The sequence below is a fragment of the Pararge aegeria genome, chromosome 1 (assembly GCF_905163445.1).
Source record: "Pararge aegeria chromosome 1, ilParAegt1.1, whole genome shotgun sequence".
Taxonomy (NCBI): domain Eukaryota; kingdom Metazoa; phylum Arthropoda; class Insecta; order Lepidoptera; family Nymphalidae; genus Pararge; species Pararge aegeria.
In genome coordinates, this window is record NC_053180.1 from 3,282,526 (window position 1) to 3,307,380 (window position 24,855).

The 24,855-nt window shown below is 35.2% G+C and overlaps 1 protein-coding gene and 1 long non-coding RNA gene across 2 annotated transcripts in view; one reads left to right on the forward strand and one right to left on the reverse strand.

The window, feature by feature from the left end:
* The window catches only part of LOC120623233 (KH domain-containing, RNA-binding, signal transduction-associated protein 2), a 314,271-nt gene that overhangs the window by 58,525 nt on the left and 230,891 nt on the right, over window positions 1-24,855 (forward strand). The window lies entirely within an intron of this gene.
* LOC120623244 lies at window positions 1,945-18,285 on the reverse strand. The gene is made up of 3 exons (XR_005658699.1): window positions 18,275-18,285; window positions 12,250-12,252; window positions 1,945-2,004 (listed from the first exon to the last, which is right to left on the reverse strand). It is a non-coding gene; the product is annotated as an uncharacterized LOC120623244 (long non-coding RNA).

The following is a 24,855-nucleotide window of genomic DNA, read 5'->3' on the forward strand; positions in this document are numbered from 1 at the left end:
AGAATTATCGAAAAGGGTTATCGAGTCTACCGGTGATCCTAGAGCGGGCAGTTACCTTGGCCAACGAATTAGTTTGGCCATCCAAAGGCAATGCTGCCAGCATTTTAGGAACTGTGCCTCGCTGCGGTGGTTTCGAGGACGTTTTAGATTTTATTTAGTTTTTAAATAGTTTATTTTAGGTAATAACATAAATAAATATACACTGTATTACATTTATTATTTTATATATTTATGTATTTTTTTTTGAGTGTAAATCTATGTAATTAAATGTATAGAATTGCGATTTCCCGTCACTCATTGCCTTATTCCATTAGTTAAGGTAGCCTGGAAGAGATCACTTTTAATTTTATATATATAGAAGGTTGAAGAGAGACATTGGTAAATTTTTATAAAATTGTAGATTACAATTTAAAAAGAAAAATTAGGGAATGAGGCGTACAGAACACGCGAGCGAAGCCCCTGGCGAATGTAGTGAAACTTCCGTTAAAGCATACAATGAAAGCCTGGTATTAAACCGCAATACATGTTGCACGCAGTAATGTCCTAGCTGTCAGATGTAAATGTCAAGATTGAAGCCGATGAGCAATTTGCAAAATTAACATACCTAATCCGCAGGTGTAATAACGCGCACACATTTCGCAATTTGTATTGTATATTTTCATTGGTATATAAATAAGTTAATACAATAAAAAAAACAACTGAAAATTCTGTTTATTTGAATTATCCCAACATACTGTTAAACTATATCTATGAAAGTATTATAAATCTGTACTTATAATACTTATTTTAAAACTTTAGCGGGTCGAATTCAATACATTGATATAATTTAAAAAAATATTTTAGATGGCATTCTATAATCGATACTGAACCCAAAACTGTAATTTTTTCATTCGTGTCAATCTGTATCATGGCCGCGCATCACGCTAAAATGATTGAATGAATTTAAATGAACCTTTGCAAAATTTGAGTTCATACTACGAAGTAGGACATAGGATACTTTTTATCCCGAAATTAAGCTCAGTTCCTTAGGGAGGGGCGATGAAAGTGTTTGACGATTTAACACCGTAACTCCGTAACTCCGTGGTTATACTACCAGTTTAAGTTTGCACAAATTTCGTGTTGCTCTGATGAATATTTGGAGATAGGGGACAGAACTCTTCAGCGGAAAGCAGCAAACAAATACATAAAGTGTAGTCACATATAAGAGGTCTTCAATGCTACGACTTAATAAAAAATTTAGAAATTTTCTTGCTTAACTTTTAGCATACAAATACCCTTACGATGTAGTGCTGCTGTTAGGCCACACATTAGTAAAACAGTCATTTGTGATAGGGAATTCACTGTATTTAAAATAAGGCAAAACTGGAGTAGGTTCTCGGGACCGGCATTTGCTATGGGCAATGTTTACGTGATTGAAGGTTTAAAATGGTGACTAAAGAGCGAGAACAGTAGTTTGTTTAAATATGTTAAAATATTATCTATCCTTAATATTATAGGTTTTCCTTAATTTACGCGGGAGAGTCTCATCTAGTTATAATAATATAAGCGGTGATAGCCCAGTGGTTAACACAACCCCGAAAGGGAGATCTAGTTCGATCCCGCAACGCATCTCTTTTCGGAGTTAAGTGCATTTTTGATTTAAGCAATTCAATATCACTTGCTTTAAGGAAGGAAAACATCGTGAGGACACCTAAGAGTTCTCCATAATATTCTCAAGGACGTATAAAGTCTACCAATCCGTACTTGGCCAGCCTGATGGACTACGGCCTAAACACTTCTTATTTTCACCAAGCTCAGCTTAGTAGCGATTTGTTATGTTGTGACTTATAACTATATTCTACCCAATAGCACAATTACCCAATAGTAACAAATTGGAAAATCCAAAAGTGCACGCCTCATAGCGGTCATTCACATTTTACATTTTGCGTTTTTTAACATGAAATTACAAATAAAATTAATATCTTTATGTCTCACGCGATTTTATGAGACGAAATTTACATAGCGCTTTCGCGAATCTTGATTTTCCACATACTCTTCCATATAGAAAAAATAGATATTGATAAATTATAATTAAACGACAGTACTTAGAACGCTAATTTTAACTAGGAATCAGCACAGTGCATTACTTTATATAATAAAAAAAAACTCAAAGCTCACCTGTGTAACCAATTTGTCTGCACCAATTCAGTTATTACCGGTTATAATATCTTTAACAACCTAGCGCCACCTACCGGGTACAGTTTTTCTAAACTACATAAGACGCGGCCGGCTTTTAACATTTCTATACCCTTCGTTACTTCTAAACAATACGTACAGTTTGAGTAATTTTATAAATAAAAAGTCAAGACAGGCAAACTGACGCGGCGCGACCTTTGTTTTATAATATGTAAAGATAAAGATAGAAAAAAAAATGAATATTTTACAACGAAGTAGTCAAAAATAATGAAGGTTAGCCCTTGACTGCAATCATACCTGATGGTTAATGATTATGCAGTCAATCAAGATGGTAGTGGGCTAACCTTTTAGGGGTTAAGGCTGTGATATTAAACCCATATACCAAATCGATATATACGCGAAATCGTACCGGAACGCTAAATCGCTTTACGGCACATCTTAATTGATGGGGTTGTAACTAGCTGCTCCAGGCAGACCAGCGAAAATTCAGAAATTATAAAATCCGACATTGCCCCTGCCGGAAATCGAACTCGAGACCACCTATTTAAAACCACAAAGCGTCTTAGTGCACCAGGGAGGTCGTCACAGTCGCTATGGACCTTTTTTAATTTAGACAGTTATTTAACCAATGCTTAAAATCTAAGATCCCCCATTAAGCATTCAGACGTAATTAGAGCTAATAAAAATGAATGGCTAAATTTAAATTAAATATTGCCCGCCATCCAGAGAGGAAATTATATTTTTATCTCGCGCAAAATCACGGTACCCGCGACCGGCCGAGAAAGAAATATTGCTTTGTTGTGTCGTACACAAATTAGAGTTGTAATTATTAAAAAAATAATGGCTTCACCAGCAATAACAGGGCTTACTTCTGACTCAAAAAAATATACACACTGATATTATACAAGAGAAAGTGTGCTTGTTTGTTACACAACAACTGAACCAATTGGCATGATAACTAATTTTGGAAACTGCTGGTAACTTTTTCTGGTTTGGTATGTTGAGATAATTTATTAATTAATTTATTTAAACTCTTTATTTGCACACCACTACACAGTTAGGAAAATAAAGGACGAATAGAGAGAAACATAAAAACTGGTAAATAATTTGGTCCACGTTGTCAATTTTTTTGCATAAGCGGTGGTAGCATATCGGTTAGGACTTCGGCTTCACTTTCGGGGTGCCGAGGTCGAAGCCCAGCACGCACCTAATCTTTTATAAGTTATGTGCGTTTTAAATTATTAAAATATCTCTTAATTCAACGGTAAAGGAAACCTGCATGCCTAAGAGTTACCTATAATTCTGAAAGGAGTGTGGAGTCCACAAATCCGCACTGGGCCAGCGTGGTGGACTACGGCCTCAACGCTTATCATATGGGTTGTATGAGTATATGGTGATGTCGATTTTTTCACATTAAGTTTTACCTTATTTTCGCAAAATTGACAATTTTGTGGGATATAACTTAGTTGTTACTTTCTTATATCTTACCTCATAAAATATTTTCGAAGTTTGAAGAGCAATATTTCATTGCTAAAGTTTGAAACTTTAAGGCCTTTTGTCTCCGCTGCCGGCGGCGGCGTACCGAAGTTTTACAGCAATATGATAAAACTATAATGAGTATCGTATATTAAACTTTGTTTATGCCAAAGAATAATGTTTTTCTTTACTCAGTTCAAGTAAGCGCTTGAGTGCAATCTCACCTGCTAAATGATGGCGGAGTCTAAAACGGTAATCAGAAATGGTATGTTTAATATGATTACTAAATCATATTCTAAGCGTATTATGAAAATAAAGCTTAGTTTGCTATACCCAACGAAAAGCAGGAGAAACAGTATGGCGTAATTTATAATCTCTTCAATTCTTATGCTGCACACCAAACAGATCTTCAGCAATGCACTCAACGCACGTTTCGCTCCAACACCGGAGCTCTTGCTATATTTATAATTCAAATTCAAATTCAATTCAAAATTCATTTATTTCAAGTAGGCCTAATATAAGCACTTTTGAAACGTCAAGTCTGTCTGTTTGTAGTGATTCTACCACCGGTTCGGAAGGCAGATTCTACCGAGAAGAAGCCGGCAAGAAACTCAGCAGTTGCTCTTTTCCAACATCAACAATTTACATTTTGTATTTTAACATTCATTTTTCTATCTTGTGAGAGCTGAAAGCGGAGCCGGATGCTTCCAAGCAACCTTATCATTAAAAAATTCATTAATTGTATAGTAACCTCGCTCTAATAAATGTGTTTTAACAAATTCTTTAAACTTGTGCATTGGCAGGTCCAAAATCACCTTAGGAATCATATTATAAAAGCGTATACTCAATCCCACAAATGATCCATGTACCTTACGCAGACGATATGCAGATGACACTAATTTATGACCATTTCTTGTAAGTCGACTGTTTATGTCCACTTTTTGTTTATAAAGACTAATATGTTGTCTTACAAATACTATATTGTTATAAATATATTGTGAAGCTACAGTAAGTATGCCTATTTCTTTAAACTTCTCACGGAGGGATTCGCGTGATTTAAGTTTATATATTGACCGTACAGCTCTTTTCTGCAATATAAATATAGTTTCGATATCAGCTGCTTTACCCCATAACAAGATTCCATAGGACATAACACTATGAAAGTACGCAAAATAAACTAGCCTAGCTATTTCAACGTCAGTAATCTGTCTAATTTTTCTGACTGCGTAGGCAGCCGAGCTTAGTTTACCCGCTAGTGAATCTATATGGGCACCCCACTGTAGCTTATTATCCAAGGTCACGCCCAGAAAAACTGTGGAAGTCTCTATTTTTAGTGATTCACCATTTATCATTATATTTTTATCAATTTTCTTTACATTTGGTAAGATAAATTCGACACACTTTGTTTTTTTTGCATTTAAAAGTAAGTTGTTAACTGTAAACCAGTGCGACACATGCGACATAACACGGTTTACTTCGTCAGAGTTATCTTTACTCCTATCAGTCTTAAAAATTAGAGATGTATCATCTGCAAACAATACAATATCGCATGTTCCACTGACATGGTACGGTAGATCATTTATATACACTAAAAATAGAAAAGGACCCAAAATCGAGCCTTGTGGGACACCCATTGAGGTATTTGAACCCTGAGACTTTGCATCATTTATGCAAACTCTTTGGGTTCTATTGCTGAGATAAGAGGCAACCAAATTTAGTGCAACGTTTTGGATACCATAGTGGCTTAGCTTAAGAAGCAAGGTTTTATGATCAACACAATCGAAAGCTTTAGATAGATCACAAAAAACACCCATGGCGTTCTGTGAACATTCCCAGGCATCATAAACATGTTTTATAAGTTTAGCGCCTGCGTCCGTTGTGCTACGACCTTTAGTGAAGCCATACTGCTCAGGGTGTAGTAAGTTATTTACATTAAAATGATATAAGAGTTGATTTGATATAATTTTTTCAAATATCTTACTAAGAGCTGGTAAGATTGAGATAGGGCTGTAATTGTTTATATCATTTTTATTACCAGATTTAAATAGAGGAATGAGTTTACTATGTTTCATTAGGTTCGGGAAAGTACCTAAATCAACACATTCATTGAAAATTATGGCTAAAAGAGGAGCAATGACATCAATAATTTGAGATATTACCTTTACCGACATTCCCCATATATCACCTGTTTTCTTTAATTTTAACAACTTGAAGTTTTTACTGATATCCGATGCATCTATATGTTTGAAATGAAATAAAACTTTGCACTCATTAATGTTGCCTCTTAATAAATTCTGAGCTGCAGTAGGTGAGGAATTTAGTGAATCTGTTAACAAAATAGGAACATTCTGAAAAAAGTTTTCAAAAGTACTAGCAACTTCTGTATCAGTAGTTACCATATTATTATTAATAATTAATTCAAAATTTCCGTCTCGAGATTTAGTTTTCCCAGATTCATTATTAACAATTTTCCAGGTTGTTTGTATTTTGTTTTCAGATTTTACTATCCGATCTTTAATGTATAGCGACTTAGCTTGTCTACAAACATTTTTAAATGTTTTGGAGTAACTTTTTACATATTCAAGGAAAGTTGGAGTCTGATTGTATTGTTTTTCATCATATAGCTCATACAACTTATCCCTGCTTTTGTAAATGCCTATTGTCGCCCAATCACTAAACCTCATTTTTTTATTAGAATCTATGTATTTAAAAGTAAATACTTTATTAAATGCACTTTCTATTTCATTGAAAAGCGTACGATAAAGATTGTCGGGATGACAGTTTTCAAAAAAGAGAGCAGGAATTTTGGCTGATATTTCACCTTCAAATCGCGTCAGTTTACTCTGAGTTATCGGCCTGTACTTAACAATATGTTTATTTCTATTTGTACCAACAACAGTAATTTGTTGGCCACAATGATCTGACCTTAAATTGTTTAATATCGATTTACCTAAGATATCACAGTTAAAAAAAATATTATCTAAACAAGATGCTGAAGTTGCTGTGATTCTAGTAGGTTCATCGAAAGCATTATTCAAATTAAAGCATTTAAATAAGTTTAACAACCTAGTCGTAGTAGTATTATGTAATAAGATATCAACATTGAAATCCCCGCATACTATTACATTTTTAGTAGACATACACAATCGCTTAAGGACATCTTCCATTACATCCTCGAATTGGCTGAAATCACCTGAGGGGGGATGGTACACACACACTATTATAAAACGCTCCAGCTCCACACAAGACAGTTCAATTATGCGCTCCACAGAAAGACTAACTATATCTTTTCGCTCCTTACATGTTATATTATTGCGTACAAAAATTAAGGATCCACCATGAATAGCAGTCTTTCTAAAGAACACACTTGACATTTTGAAGTTATTGATGTTAACTGCTATTTGTGCTCCAGTGAGCCAATGCTCAGTTATACACAATATGTGTATATTGAATTTTTCAACAAACAGTTCTATTTCTAATTCTTTGCCGGTGAAGCTCTGTATGTTTTGATGTACAATGTTCATATTACAGAGCTTCCCCGTTGTCTCACTGTCTAGTTTAAATAACTATTTATTATAGTACTAGAACAAGTACTAGGGTCAATATTAGAAATATTGGTGGTACTTGAAATACAATATGTAGAGGTGTCAATAGACTTAGTTACAATACTTGTAACAGTATCATTTAAGTTGTAAGCTAGTAAAGATGCCAAGTGATGCTTACTTTTCTTAGATAAAATTAAACTATCTCTAGACAATAGGGATGACATGGATTTATTGATGTCAAAATAAAAAACTGCGTCACTATGACGGCATGTCAGGTTATAAATTAATAAATTTAAATTATAAATATGTTCATTCTGCTTTGAACTAAATGTGCCACAGTAAGGAAAGGCACACATAACGAATTTACATTGAGTTTTACTATGTAAAGCTAGTAATTTATCAATGCATCTTATAATTTGATGCTTTTTGACATTCAAACTGTCTCCTATCAAGAGAACAACATTTTTATTTACATCTAAATAGTCACTATTCAAACTATTAATAAGATAATCGAAACTAGCCCTTATATGTCTTATATATCACTGTAACTTCTTTTTTATCTGGTGTACAATAAAAGTGTTTTCATTCATTCATTCATCACTCACAATCAGGGGGAATGCCGTAAAGGAATGACCTGTATTTAAATTTAAAAAAATAGCGACTCGCACTATACCAGAGGAAATTCAGAAATTATAAATTCCTGAATTGCCCTTGTCTGGGACCTTCCACGTATAATTACGGTTCAATGGAGTAAAGGGTTATCACTATTCGCATAGGCCTCGTCTCTCACAGGAGAGACGGTTTTACAGCCTAGACAGACCAGCTCCACGCTCACCCAATGCGGTGGGTTGGCGAGTCAAGGGTTAACTTGTTCTGAATTAAAAGTTATTGGAGAAAATTATCTTTTAAACCTACAAAGTTAATCCTAACCCGTTTACTGATTCCAGTTAGCATTAAATAACTAAATACTACGACAATACACCTCGACATCTAGCCCGTAAGTACTAAGATTGCTGATGAATTTAAAAAAAAAAAATACACATGAATCGTTTTAATATACAGATAAGCGTCCACTGAAAAACATTCATGTTCATAACACAAACATTTGCACTTGTTGAATTAAAAATTAACTAGCTGACCCGTGCAACTTCGTCTGCACCAAATCGATTATTACCGGAAAACACAAATAAAATGACATTTTCTAAAAATGAATCCTAGCTAGATCGATTTATCGCCCCCGAAACCCCCTGTATACTAAATTTCATGAAAATTGTTGGAGCCGATTCCGAGATTCCAATTATATATATACAAGAATTGCACGTTTAAAGATACGAGATAAAAACCCAAATATATAATAATATTTCATATAGTCTATGAATTTGTTTTCATAGCAACAGGTAAACAAAGCTTAATTAAATTTCTGTACTGACATTTCTCGAAAACAATTGCTGTTTATGTACTTACTCTGTTTATTTATTTATTGCGGTGTATATTCTCACGAGAGAATAACTTTATCTACAGATTTAAACTGACTTTATGGTCTAGTGGTTAGCGTGGTGATTACAAATCATGAGGTCTCGGTTTGATTCGCGTGCCTCTTATGATACGACTAAGGGAATAATAGTACTGAGAATATCTCCATCTTTTGAATTATTGGTCTGCTTATTTCTGCCGTTGAGCAGTATTGTTGTATTCCGGTCTGAAGGGCATGATTGCCTGTGTAATTATAGGCACTTAAAACACCTACTATGTTTTGGACACTGGGCGGCACTTTGTAGGACGTTTTCCCTGTACCTATGCCCTTACTATATATAACTAACTTGCTGTTGCCCGTTCGCGACTTCGTCTGCGTTTGTTTTTTGATGTGGCATCAAATTTAGTAGTAGTTCTAAAAAAAAATTTAAGTATTGCTAAGCCTTAAATGAGGGGTTTGCTGCTGTCCGCTGAGTTGTTCTGTCTTCTATCTCCAACCACAGTATGGGCAAAATTAAACACATAATATAACCTCTATAGTACAAAAATAATTATTTAAATCGGTTATAATTTGTTTGTTTTGGTGTAAAATCGTCAAACACTTTCAACCCCTCTCCCAAAGAAACTGAGCTTAATGTGGTGATGAAAAGTATCCTATATTACTTCTAATACTTCCAAGAATATGTGTACAAAGTTTCATAAGGATCGGTTAAGTAGTTTTTGCGTGAAAGCGTAACAAACAAACTTACATTGACATTTATAATATTAGTAGGGATAGAGATAGGGATAGGGATAGTAGGGATAGGGATAATGCAACGTGTAAATGAAAACTGAAATAATACTTCGGAGGCTTGAGATGTACATTATTTACTATCTCTGAGACTTATCTGTGAAACCGAAGCGCTAATAGTTAACGATGGTAAACCATTGCCATTGTTTTTACTGAAATAATTCAGATACAGCCCTAACGTCACACCCGAAAGTAAAATCAAATGACTCCTGTCAATTTATTAGGTAGGCGTCGCGTAGCGTAGGTACTATGCACGTGTCGGTCTTTTATCTTCAATAGGGCTGTCATAAGTAAACACTTAGAATGTTTTGAATAAGCTTGTATGTAAAAATAAATATGCTTCTTTTTATTTTATATTTGTACAAGGTGACTTCTTATGAAATATACCTACGCACCCTTAAACAGTATAACGTAATTCCGTTACAAGTTAAATATATATGTAAGAATCTCACCTTTAACAAAGCAATACTAACTATTAGCGAAGTGTTTTTGTTTGTTTGTACCGAATAAGCCCCGAAAGTACTGGACCGATTTTAACCATTTGAAGCTAAATTATAAGAAATTAACATAGGCTACAGTTTATTTGAAAAAAATAATGCTTTTCACAGAATATAACTAAGATTACGATGTTCTCTTAATTTAATGGTTACTATTCGTTGTTTGTTATAAAAATGGAAACCGACGTAGGTGCCCAAAATTTTCTTTCAAGACTACAAATTATTCGTACAAGATTAGTCTTATTTGTTTACTGAGTCCAGTTAAAATTAAATGAATACTATGACAATACACATCACCATCTGGCCCTAAAATAAACGTAGCTTGCATTATGGGCACTAAGATGACTGATTACACAATGATCACACAAACATTTTCCAGTTGTGGGAATCCAAACCCACAGTAACAGAAAGCAGGGTCATTGCCCACTGCGTCAATAGACCCTCTAACAATGCCTATCCAGCGCAATCGACAATTTGTGCTGCTACTGCCACAGATCTCTCAAATAAATGCTTTAAAAATAATATATAAAGCAATGAATTTTCTCTGGTCTGGTATGGCGGGAGGCTTTGGCCGTGGCTGGGTACCTCCCTGCCAACAAAGACGTGCCACTTAGCGATTAAGTGTTCCGGTACGATGTCGTACAGACCGATTCAGAGATAGGTTGATATAACTGCCATACTGAATAAAAAAGTGAGAGGAAGAGTATTCTGAAGAGTTCTTTACATTACATATCTCTTTCCCTGTACTCTGACCGCACCTTACGCCGTAGAAATAAATTCCACTCTCATCATCTGGATGGTATTCTTCTACTATTCGAAATACCAGATTATTTCTACCGCGCACTTGCAAATTGTGGAACAATCTCCCATCTGATGTGTTTCCTCCAAAATACAATCTAGGGCTATTCAAGGAGCGGATAAACAAATTCCTTAAAAACCGGCAACGCATCGGTCTCATTGCTATTGCTCGTTTGCCCGCTATTAATATAAAAAAAATAACACTTGATCATAAACTCGTTTCTCTATGAAATCTATTACCGATTTACCCACTAGTTGGGCGGGTCACCAATAAACTACTTTCCCTAATTCGTAACTCTCAAACGCGGTAACCCACCTTTAATCCCTGTGTCCCCTAACTTGTGAGGGCATGCGAGCTCCGGGATTTCCGTTAACGTGTTGGCGTAATTAGCTTTCTAATTAACTGACTCTTAATTTACCGCCTCTGTTAATTTTAACGAGGTTTTAGTAAGTTTGTTTTTAAACGAGATAATTGACTATAACTACTTGGACTGTATACACGTACATTTGAATATTATAAGCAAAAATAAACTCGTTGTGAGGTTTACTAGGCTACATAAAATTGCTAATTCCTTCAAGGGCAATTGTATATTATACTAGCGGACCCCAGCGCAATCTGTCGGGCTAATTTGTGAATCTAAACCATCCAGGGTGCCAACCAAAGGTATACCAAAAAATTCATTCAAATCGATCCAGCCGTCTAGGAGGAGTTAAGTGACATACACACGCACACAAGAAATATATATATATACTAGCTGTTGCCCGCGACTTCGTCTGCGTTTGATTTTGTTTTTAAAGTATTCAGTATCGTTAAGCCTTAAATGAGTATAGTAGTATATATATATATATATAACATGTGACTGTCAATTAATTAAAGACAAATAATTTGCAATAAAATAAAATCTAAGCTATCCTATCTCTTAAGTTGGAGCAGACTGCTCACGGTGTGCCAATTTAATTTAAAATCGGTTAAGTAGTTTAGGAGTCCATCGCGGACAAACATCGTGACAGGAGATTTATATATATTAAGATATATAAAGATTATAACAAATTACCGAATGAAAACATGAGATAGAGACATCTCAATAAAATCCTATTATAATATTAAGGATAACTTAAACGATAAAAAAGCTTGGGTGTGAATAATTGCTCTTTCTTCTTGGCTTAATATTAATTTCCTGTGAGATGGTGATAACAAAAAATATACGTGTGAACGCTGCATAAGTACCTGTGATGTATATGTATAAAGAATTTATTGAATTTTGAATTTTGACTGAGCGAAGTTAGTTTTATCAAAGTCAAAAGTAAAAAATATTTTTATTCAATTAGGCCCATAGATGGCACTTATGATGCGTACACTACATGAAACACGTACATGGTAGTGAGATGATGGCGATAACCATATTCGTAAACTTAAAACTGAAGGGTTCAAAACGCGCCCTGGTCTAAGAAGAAGCCCACGACAAAATAAAGGGGGGTTCTTTTTTGTTATCACCATCTCACATTGTCATTTAAAATTATTAGAAGAGCAAGCCTGTTTAGATCCATAATTCACACCTAAGCTTCTTTTATCAGTTATGTAATCCTTTATTTCATCATCATCATCATATGATGATATATCAAACCTATTACCGGCCCATCACCGGGCACGACTCTCCTCCCATATAAGATAACAAAAAAAAACACCCGGCTAAGTTTGTTGAGGGCTTCTTCTTAGACCACGACGCGTTTGGAACCCTCGTAGCTTAAGTTTTAAGTTTACGAATGTGGTTATCGCCATCATCCCACTACCGCGTAATTCTTATGTACGCATCAAAAGTGCCACCTATGGGCCTACTTGAAAAAAGATATTTCTAGTTCTTAAGTTTTGAACTTCCTTAACGAAATAACAGCAGTAATAGCTAGTAAAAATAATCGTTTTATCATTATATCTCTTACTAGGAATAAATTGTGATGGACCTGGGATTTTTTTTATTTTTTATTTAAACTCTTTATTTGTAAACCACTACACAGTTAGGAAAATAAAGGACGAATAGAGAGAAACACAAAAACTGGAGTAGAATACAAATGGCTCCGCTCAAAAGCGATCTCTGCCAGGCAACCTTAGGATTAAAACAACAAGAGCAAATAGGTGGTGTAAAATTATTATAAACCTACATTCAAATAACTACATACCAATACATAAACAAAATATACAAAAATAAAAAATATATATATGTATATATATTTTTTTATCAGTCTTAGTAAAATAAATATAAAAATAATAAACTAATATATATTATGATAAGATATATATTAATGAATAGATGGAAAAAAAAAAAAAACCAGTCGTCTTACATTGTTATAGCTATTTGGGGAAGTGGTCCATGCCACAAGAGTTTTTCGCTTATAGAAATAATTAAAGGACGAAACAGATGGGCCACGTGAAGCTAAGTAGAAAAGCATTGCATAAATGCTAGGGACACCTTCTACAAAGTGTGTCCATAAACCTGTGGCGTATGGTTTTAAACCTCATGTAAGGCACATGAGGTTTAAAGCCATACGCCTCAGGTTGTTCATTTTTACACCGGCAACCACGCTCTTTAAACCGGAACACAACAATGCTGTGGCTTACATAAGCTTGGCGGGAATATATCCCCGAAAGAGTTCTATAACAATAAACTCTAATACTAAGCAAAACCGGAAATTTATGTTAAGAGATCGCAGCGCAATCTTATTTTAAAAAAAAAATCATCGTGCTGCGATAATGTCGCCACAAAACCGTTTCAAACAAAAAAATAAGACAAATCGGTAAATAAATAACGAAGTACTGAGTTAACAAAAATGCAAAAAAATACAGCCGAATTGAGTCCTCCGCCTTCGCCTCCGCCTCTTTTTTTTTGAAGTCGGTTGAAAATAAGATTTTTTGAAAGAACTTTTGGAATTGCTATAGCGATCATAAAAAGCTTTGTTCTACAATAGTGTTACAGAAGTTTTGTAAAGTTAAATAATGAAACTTAGTTAACAAATAACTGTAGCTCAAAACACAGCAGATATTTTACTAAATTGATTGGCAGCATTTTCATGATTTCTTATTTAAATTTAATATTATTATGAAATTATATTTTATTCACAGCGAGTTTATGATTTCGTGTCGGTGGGTGTTTTTAGATAAATATGGGTGCATTTGCTATAATTTTCAGTCATGGTGGATATCTTTCAGTCGTTATCATATGATAAGAAAAACAGAGGAAGATAACAATACAACGCTGATGCTTTTAATTTGTACCGAAGCAACTCTCTATTTGATCATTCTAAGGCTGTGAAAAAAAACGATATCGCTAATGAAAGTGAGATTGGAATACAAATTGATATTTCAAAAGAGTAATTTCCAAATTGGTCATCTGTGCCTATTTCATGGAAGCTTCAGACGAAATCTTTAGCTCACAATGCGAAGTCATTCATTGGAGACGAATTTATATTTTGTCAAGTAGTAAAGCAAATCAGGCCTTATATAAAACGGTTATTTATATGACTGATTTATTTCTGTGAGGTTTTTAAAGTAAATTTTTCAGCCTCTTTTTTATTCCATTGCAAGATGGCGGTCGATTGACGCAGTGGGCAGCGACCCTGCTTTCTGAGTCCAAAGCTGAGGGTTCGATTCCCACAACTGTTAAATATTTGTTTGTCGTTATCTGTATAATATAAGTATTTATGTATATTATTCTAAAAATAATCATCAGTCGTCTTAGCACCCAACACAATGTACGCTTACTTTGGGGCTATAGGCGATGTGGAATTGTGATTGTAGTAATTATATTTATTGCAAGTTACCCTTCGGCCGTCTACAACATCAGCATAACCAGTGCTATGTAACCAGTGTTACGTAACCAGTGCTCTATAACCAGTGCTACGTTACCAGTTCTATGTAACAAGCGCTATGTAACAATCGCTACGTACTACGTACTACGTAGCAAGTGTTACGTAACCAGTGATACGCAACAGTGCTACATAACTATATCCGTACAAAAAATATTTTGTCTCACTACGGAAATAGTTACAGTCGAAAATATTATATTCTTTATGCGATAATCGTGAAAACCCTTTACTAAAATCTCACCTAGTGGTAAGCGGTGATTATAGTGGGCTAACCTGTCAGGGGAATGACAGAAATCGTACTGGCACGCTAAATCATAAATATACGAAACTGCCTGGTTGGTCTTTGAAATCTGAGTATCAGTAAATTGGCGTTGTCCACCCTCGTGCATCAGAGAGCAAGTTAAGCCGTCGGTCCCGTTCAGAGCAGCGTTGTGGGTTTATGCTCTACAACCCTGTTTACTATTAAATAAGGACCCTGTAACCAGACGTGAGGGATGTATAAGCGGATTATGTTGATTTCAATATAACCGATATATAAATACTGACGATAACGAAATTTAGGATACAAGTGAATAATTCGATTAACTACTAAATATGATTGGAAACAACAAACAAACAAAATAGCGCAGGCTATTGACGTGTAAATTACTCAGTCAGGCATATACAGAACTGTTTAGTTTGCGTATTAACTAAATACATACATTTAGTTTTATCTGTTTAAATATTGGCCGACATAAAACCATTCAAGCCAACCTGTAAATTATAAAATGTTATGTTTACTATTTATAAAAAGTATTCCGCGGTCATCTTAGTTTATTTATTTATAGTTATTAGGTACACAAAACAGGTAATAACTAAAAGTAGATCTAAATATAAGTAATAACAAGTTTTGTTCTAAGCTACACCCCAAAGTATGTGTACACAACTTGGAATTAAATTAAACAGAAAGTAAAGATAAAATTAAAGTTGAAACAAAAAAGAAACACTTAAATAATAATATATATATTATTTCCCTAAAGATTATGTGGAATAGTGCTTAATAATTAGATTTTTAAAAATATTTATCCTTTTGTTAAAAATGTCAATATTATGATTACTTGATACTAAATCATTATAAAGGTTAGTACTTAGTACCCATAACACAAGCTATGCTTATTTTGGGGCTGTATTTGGTGGCTTTCCCGAAGCGTGGTATTAAATAATGAACTCCCTTAGCGGTATATGTATATATATTTAATATTGGTTAACATTTAAAGTCTGGTAATATAAAGAGGCAAGTGAAGTGGGTAGGTGCTCGACTTCACTTTCGGGGGGCCGAGTACGAATCCCAGCACGCACCTCAACTTTTCTAAAGGTGACCGTTAATGCCAGTGATATATTGATTGCTTAAAACGTGTATAACTTAGAAAAATTACAGGTGCATTAATAATTCGAACTCGGCCTCCCAAAAGTAATGTGGAACTCCTACCCACTTATTTATCCCGTTAGAATTTCACGAGGCGACAAAAATGTACATTATTTCAGAAATCTTTAGAATTTATAAATCAAAAAGTGCCTTTACAGATAATCGAATTAGAGGCCACCTAATTAAAGGTCTACGCTATGAACGCGTCATGGAGTTCGTCGAAAAATGAGGGCCTTAGTAAAATATTACAGCGAGATTAAAAGTTGAAACGTCGCAAACTTTTGGACAAGTCACCGAAAGTTTATATGAAAATCTTCTCATTAATGAGACAGAAAAGTTCTTTTTTCGACTTGTTCGCGATTCCCTATGGCTTTGCCACCGTTTTTAAATAGAACACAAATACTGGAAACCACTGTATAAGCAGAAGTGTTGTGGTACTACAAGATAACCGCATAACTAGAGAAGTAGTAGTGTCTTTTGTGACACATCTCGTCCGATGAAATAGTACCGCCCAAAATTAGCTCTATTAGTCTGGTGGGAGGCTTCTGCCGCAGCTAGTTACCACCCTGCCGACAAAGACGTGCCGCTAAGCGACTTAGCATTCCGGTATGGTGTCGCGTAGAAACCGATTAGAAGAAGAAGAAGAAAAACTTTATTGCACATAAACATCAAAATATACATAAAATATATATAAACAAAAGAACAAGAATTGTAGTAGAGATTGCTTGCAGCAATAAGACCGCCTTTCAATGCCGCAAAGGCGGTCTTATTGCTGCAAGCAATCTCTTACAGGCAACCTCTAGCAGAAAGAAAAGCTGCTAGATAGCGGGATAGTGCAATTATATATATATTCGAAAAAAAATAGACATACACATAGATATAAAGTAAATATATATATATATATATACATTATAAATAATACAAACCGATTAGGGTTATGGGTTAAATACAACTGCCATACTCCCTAACAGGTTAGCCCGCTACCTTCTTAGACTGCATCATCTCTTACCACCAGGTGAGATTGTAGGTAAAGGTTAATTTTTATTACTCATGCGGGATAAGTAAAATTCAAAAAAAATTCAAAATTCATTTATTTCAAGTAGGCCTAATACAAGCACTTTTGAAACGTCAAGTCTGTCCGTGTGTAGTGACTCTACCACCGGTTCGGAAGGCAGATTCTACCGAGAAGAAGCCGGCAAGAAACTCAGCAGTTGCTCTTTTCCAACATCAAAAATTTACATTTTATATTTTAACATTCATTTTTCTATCTTGTGAGAGATGAAAGCGGAGCCGGATGCTTCCAAGCAACCTTGTCATTAAGAAACTCATCAATTGTATAATAACCTCGCTGTAATAAATGTGTTTTAACACATTCTTTAAACTTATGGATTGGTAGGTCCAAAATTACCTTAGGAATCATATTATAAAAGCGTATACTCAATCCCACAAATGACTTCTGCACCTTTCGCAGACGATATGCAGATGTCACTAATTTATGACCATTTCTTGTAAGTCGACTGTTTATATCCACTTTTTGTTTATAAAGACTAATATGTTGTCTTACAAATACTATATTGTTATAAATGTATTGTGAGGCTACCGTAAGTATACCAATTTCTTTAAATTTTTCACGGAGGGATTCACGTGATTTAAGTTTATATATTGACCGTACAGCTCTTTTCTGCAATATGAATATAGTTTCAATATCAGCAGCTTTGCCCCATAATAAGATCCCGTAAGACATCACACTATGAAAGTACGCGAAGTAAACAAGTCTTGCTGTTTCTACGTCAGTAATCTGTCTAATTTTCCTGACGGCGTAGGCAGCCGAGCTTAGTTTACCTGCTAGTGTATCTATATGGGTACCCCACTGAAGCTTACAATCCAAGGTCATGCCCAGAAAAACTGTGGAATCTTCCATTTTTAGTGATTCTCCATTTATTATTATATTTTTATTAACTTTCTTTACATTTGGTAAAATAAATTCCACACACTTAGTTTTTTTTGCATTTAAAAGTAAATTATTGACAGTAAACCAGTGCGACACATGCGACATAGCACGGCTTACATCGTCAGAGTTGTCTCTACCTCTATCAGTTTTAAAAATTAGAGATGTATCATCAGCAAACAGTACAATGTCACAGGTTTCACTGACATGGTGTGGTAGATCATTTATATACACCAAAAATAGAATAGAGTAGTATCTTAGTACTCGCTGTTGCGGTTGAAAAAGAGCTGTTTGCTCATTTTAAATGACGCGTGAGTTTTTTCGTAAATGAAACTGTTATTTGAGTGTGACAAGATTACTTGGCGCACGCAAATTGTACTTAGCACACGCAAACTATCCTTGTGGCACGCAAAATGACGTTGACAACATCGCACGGGTTGCAGATACTATTTGACGTTTTCAAATTGTTCAAATGTGACAATTTATTTGAACGAAAGTAAAAATAATTAGTTAATATTGAGCTGTTTAATTCTACGCATTGATTGTTCCAAATAAATTTATTATATTTTGTTAATTAATATTAATTAATTTGTATTTATTGTTTGAAGTATATTTGTTTCTTTTTTTTAAACTTTTCATCCGTTTGTGCGGGACTTGGGATTTTGTGCCCACATATATCTCCGCATTTGTAATAAAAAATTGTATCTGCAACCCGTGCGATGTTGTCGATTCTCGAGCGAATGAACGCACTCGCTTCGCTCGCACTTATCGCACTTGTTGCACAATATACTATTGTGATGCAATAAAAAAAGAACATGCTGATGTAATTACCTGCACATGAGGTTCAACACCTACTCCTCAGGTTGGTGGACACAGGGCATCACGTTGCAGGACCTATTCCTGGCATGCCCTTCAAAGCTTCAGTTTTAAGTTAACGAATTTAGTTATCGCCATCAACTCACATCTATGTCATATTTTACATGGAATGTACGCATCAAAAGTGCCATCTATGTGCCTATTTGAATAGAAGTATTTGACTTTGACTTTGAAGCTTTGCTCTGATGTTGGCGATGTTTTTAAACTTACCATCAGTAGTAGCATGTTCAGAAGATAAAAATTATATCCTCCGATTTTGTCCCCTTACAAGGGATATAATTAACTTGTCCACCAGCACGAGTACGTGGAATAGGAGAAGTTTACCCCCGTTCATTATTACGCATATATTATTTGGATATTATTTCCACTTGAGCGTAAATGCTCTGAGAGTTGATAAAGCTGTAGGCAGTGGCGTGCATAGACGGTATGCACAGGGTATGCAGATGATATTAAATGAAGAAAATCTCCAGAACGAGTTATAAATACTACAGGGTAGGCTTTTTATAACTCTTACAATGCCTATCCATAAGTTTTTTTATAACTCGTACTGGAGACTTTCTTCATTTTGTATCGTCTGCATACCCTGTGCATACCCTCTATGCACGCCACTGGCTGTAGGAGAAGATAAACTTTATCCTTTCCCCGGGGATATAATTTTCTAGCCCATGCTAGACGTACTGCTAGACAATTTAATTGGTCCGTCAATGATTATTACTAAAAAAAAGTAGCCAGTAGTTCAAAAGCCAGACGACAAGTTTGCCCTGAATCGACTTCCAGCAGCGGATTTTCGTCGAAAATGACTCATGCATTCTCAATTCACAATGATATTCAGGCTGAAAAGGGCGATTACGGAGTGTCTTACTGGATCCTTTTCAACGGAATCAGCTTTGCGAACTGGGGTCGCGTCAGCATTTTTTGAAAAAAAGGCAACTTCATTAGTATGTGAAAGAGATAGTTCCCCGATTTTGCAGAATGACTTCCAGTGATATAATAAGTCTGTTATAGCTTACCTTTTTATTGTAGCCCCATTAGAAGGAAGACATTTAGAGCATGGATCCACCATGTTGTCCTGATGTGAAATTGTGGGTTTTAACTAATATTACCACTTCATCATCATATAACCCGTTATAGGCCCATTTAAGGGCACGGGTCTCCTCCCACAATGAGAACGGTGTAATTAATACATCCTCCCCACTCCCCACAGCTCCTACGAATCCCGAGTTCGAATCCCAGCACGCACCTCTAACTTTTAAATATAAATATAAATAATAAATAAATATACTACGACAATACACACATCGCCATCTAGTCCCAAAGTAAGCGTAGCTTGTGTTATGGGTACTAAGACGACTGATGAATATTTATATGTATAATAATACACATAAATACTTATAATATACAGATAAACACCTGTATATTAGACTGCTCATCACACAAACATTTTCCAGTTGTGGGAATCAAACCTACGGCCTTGGACTCAGAAAGCAGGGTCGCTGCCCACTGCGCCATTCGACCGTCACTCCGTCAATACCATTAGAGAACCAGGCTTCTAATGTCCAGATTTAGCTGTAAAATATAAAAAAAACAAACTCGAAAGTTTGAACCGATAGCGTCGTTGCCTGCACACGAATTGTCCATTATTTTCGCATTAGGTACCACTTTCTTTGCTTACAACCTCAAAGTAATAACATTGTAATCACAAGACTAGGATTGAACTAATACGACCCTAGTAAGCTCGATGACATTTTAGTTACAACGTAGAACGTTCTCGAATATAATTTGGGTGGTTACCTACTTTAGAAATGTAGAAGATTGGTGCCATAATAATATAGCAAATTTTGGTTAACACGACATCACACTTTACTCTATTTTGGGTAATCTGACTAGGATTTTAAATGCCAAAGGTCAAGTTAAGTTGACGGCCGATTGGCGCAGTGGGCAGCGACCCTGCTTTCTGAGTCCATGGCCGTGGGTTCTATTCCCACAATTGGACAATGTTTGTGTGATGAACATGAATTTTTTCAGTGTCTGGGTGTTTATCTATATATTATTAGCTGTCCCGGCGAACTTCGTAGCGCGGGTAATTTTTTTTTTTTTGATGAATATTTTAATACTTATTATCCTATTCCGGTCTCAGAGGAATCCAAAAAATCTAATATCACAAAAATTAGTCTAGCCGTTCTTGAGTTATAAATGGTATAACTAACACAACTTTCTTTTATATGTATATATATAGAGATAAGTATTTATGTATATTATTCATAAAAATTATTCATCAGTTATCTTAGTACCCATAACACAAGCTACGCTTACTTTGGGACTAGATGGCGATGTGTGTATTGTCGTAGTGTATTTATTTATTTAAGTGGATGTTTTGTACTCAACCACGCCTGACTTTATGTAGTAGTAAAGCTTTTTGTGACAGAGCTCGTCCGGGGAAGTACTACCGCCATGTTTATTTCTGCCGCTAAGCAGCATTGTTGCAATGCTGTGTCTCGGTCAGAAGGGCGTAGTTGCCGGTGTTATGACAGGCACATGAGACGACGGTTCCGCTGGGTTCTAGTATTCTGGCCACGTGTCAGCGAGTCCCACATACCCTTCCGCAAAGAGGTTAGATAATTTCTTAAGAAAATGTAATGCAATTCCCAGCGTTTATAAAAAATCAAAGGTACATGAGGCTTGGGGCGTAGGTGTTAATCTACGCCTTAAATTGATGAACACAGGGCGGCATGTTGCAGGACTTTCTTCTTGCATGCTCTGTGAAGTGTTGCTATGTTTATATACGATGATTTCCCACTTACAATTAGGTGGGCCAATTAGCCTTAGTTTAGCTTAGGTTTATATGAATTCTATACATAACAGACACTGAAAAACATTAATGTTCATCACACAAACATTCTGCAGTTGTCAAATCAAACCCACGGCCTTGGACTCAGAAAGCAGGGTCGAATCATGCGACAACATGGGTGAAATCGACGCCTACTTTCTTTCTTTTCACTTTTTATTCTAGCAATCAATTAATTAAGGAAACCAGACATCCGAGCTGTCCCCTCTAACTGATCCTAACTCAATAAATTCTACATAACGTAATGAAAACTTGGTAAACTAATTTAGTCTCTAAGTTTGCTGGGATTAAGTACATTTTACTTTGCGATAAGGTGTGACGATTAAGGAAAATGTAATGGAAAAATCTTCGGGAGACTCGGTAAGTGGTTTTACGATGATTTTGATTAATTTTATGGCAACTCTTAAAACTCTAGGAAGGGATTGAGATAAGAATAACGCTGGTTCTACCATAGTATTTTACTATATCTATTATATAAATATTATATATTGGAGCATCTTTGAATGCAGATCACAAGGTCTTGGTTTCCATCCCCGGTTGTTAACTCTCTTCTCTTTACTAATATTTACGGTTGCTTTTGGGCCACGTAAATTTGACCACATATCGGATTACCGGGTTAGACTTAAATGGAGACCAGATAACGTCTTGAACACTTAATTAAAAACTGGCATAAACCGTGTACACGACGCATATTGAAGCATCAAAAAGCACACAAATTTAGTAGTTTTTCTTGAAAATAACGTTTAGTCACTTCATTCCATTTAGAACTTGACTCATATTATTATTGTTGATTTTTAAGAAGAAGTAGAAATAGTTTATTGCACACAAACATCAAAATATACATAAAATAAAGAATAAACAAAAAAACAAAAATTGTAGTCATGTAAAGGTGGCCTTATTGCGGCAAATAATCTCTTACAGGAAACCTCTAGCAGTTTAATTTTCTTACCTCTCTCTCATTTTTGTCATAGGCATTTACTACGTTCTACTTTTGTTTTATTGGTGCTATTCATTTATTGTTAAACGGTGATGTTAATTGTTGCCATACAGTTCATACTACTGCTACAGTTATCGCGACACCATGTTTACTGTGTCAATTCTGTCCCTTTATTAATATTCGAAATAAAAAAACGTTTATCACAAAATTAGGAAAAGTTTGTGAGCTAGCAACATTCCGGGGGTGATAACGAAGACGCGCGCGGGAGGGTGTGTTCACTGTTTTGGACACAATGCACTGCATGCAATAATGGCTGAATGAGGGTTCTGTGTGTTTCTAATTCTGTGGTCGTGAACTTCACCCACTCTCATTCTTGTACGCTATCCTAAATAATCCATGCTTTCCTCGCACCTCAAATACCTTTTTCAATATTTTACTGATTCTGCTTCATATACTGACTTCCAATCTCGCTACGATAACAGACTGTACTCCCATTTTGTAAAACCAATTTCTATTATGCTATTGTGCTTTGTAATAATTTGCCAGCCGCATCCTTAAAATTCAATCCCTTCCCATATTTAAGTATCGTCTGGAAGACTACCATCTGTCTATGAGTGGAGTAATTTAAACAAATATCTTTATTAATGACTACAATTACTTTTATTTTAATCTTTAAAATTACCTATAGTATGTTTTTTTAATCTATTTTTTTATTATAATTTATATTTATGTTTATGTAAGTCTATATATTTTTAAATATATATGTATGTTTATTGGCAGTGGCGTGCACAGAGGGTATGGTCAGGGTATGCAGATGATATAAAATGTAGAAAATCTCCAGTAACAGTTATAACAAACTAAAGGATAGGCATTGTAAGAGTTATAAAAAGCCTACCCTTAAGTATTTGTAACTCGTACAGGGGATTTTCTTTATTTTATATCATCTGCATACCCTGTGCATACCCTCTGTGCACGCCACTGTATATTTGCACTATCCCGCTCTCTTGTAGCTGTTCCTTACTGTCAGAGGTTTGAGTTTGCTTGTAAGAGATCGCTCGCAGCAATAAGGCTGCCTTTGCATGCCTACAATTTTTGTATTCTTTTATTTTGTTCAATCTTTTATATATATTTTTATGTTTCTGTGCTATAAAGTATTTCTTTTTCTGTTTTATTACTTTCCACTGGGCACAGATCTCCTCTTTGATACGAGAGAGTGTGGAGCATAGCTTGACCACGCTGCTCTACTACGAGTTATGTTGCTTTTAATTTAAGATTAAAATATCACTTCACTTGCTTTAACTCACCCTCTGTGCTCCATAATTTATTTATTTATTTATTCCCATCTTACATTTTTGTCATTACAGGAAAAAGTTGTCCTAATACGACAATGCAACATGTTATGTAAATTTTAATAATATATATAACTATAGTGTATATGATAAAACCCAAATCGCTATATTTGTGAGTTCACTCAGAGTGCAACAAAATAAATCCGTCTTCTCGGCTATCACATTGAGGGTACGAAGTGCGCGCGTCAGTGGCGCTTACTTCAGTAATAATGTTTTCAAAGCCCTGTGTGGTCTACGAACCGGCACTTTCCAGCATAATAGACTATGCCAAAACCTCCTGTAGTGGGTCACAAATGGGTTGATAATAGTGTATGTATGTTTTGTATTGTGGCATATATTATAGCCTTGTGTTGTCTTAAGTTCCTCTATGAATAAAAAGTATTCACTGAATAAAAGCATTAACATTATTCACTGAATAAAGTATCGCAAGAGTTCATGCCAATCGTTCAAAATACTATGTTATTGTACTAATATATAATAAGAGTTAACTACACAGAAGATTCTCCTTGTAATCATTGTAAATGAGATAATCTAACAACACATCGATTGTTTTGGACACACTAACAACGTGTGAGTAAATTTTTAAGGCTAGCTAGCACGAGACGCTGCTTGCACCATTTAACTAACTAATCTTGCTCGCCGGTCGGGCAGCAAAAACTAAAATAATGAATTTGTCGTCAAAGAGTAAACAAACCATAAAGAAAGGAATAAGGCTACAAATAAATCGTAGGTATAACATTAAGACGTCAACCATTTCAAAAAATACCCTCATTATAATATTAAAAATAGGATATATTTCGGAGAGTGTGCTCAAGAACTATTTGATCTAGTTCCCCCGTCGCCTTTTTACCATCGAACCGCGAGGCACCGTAAGGATCTGTAT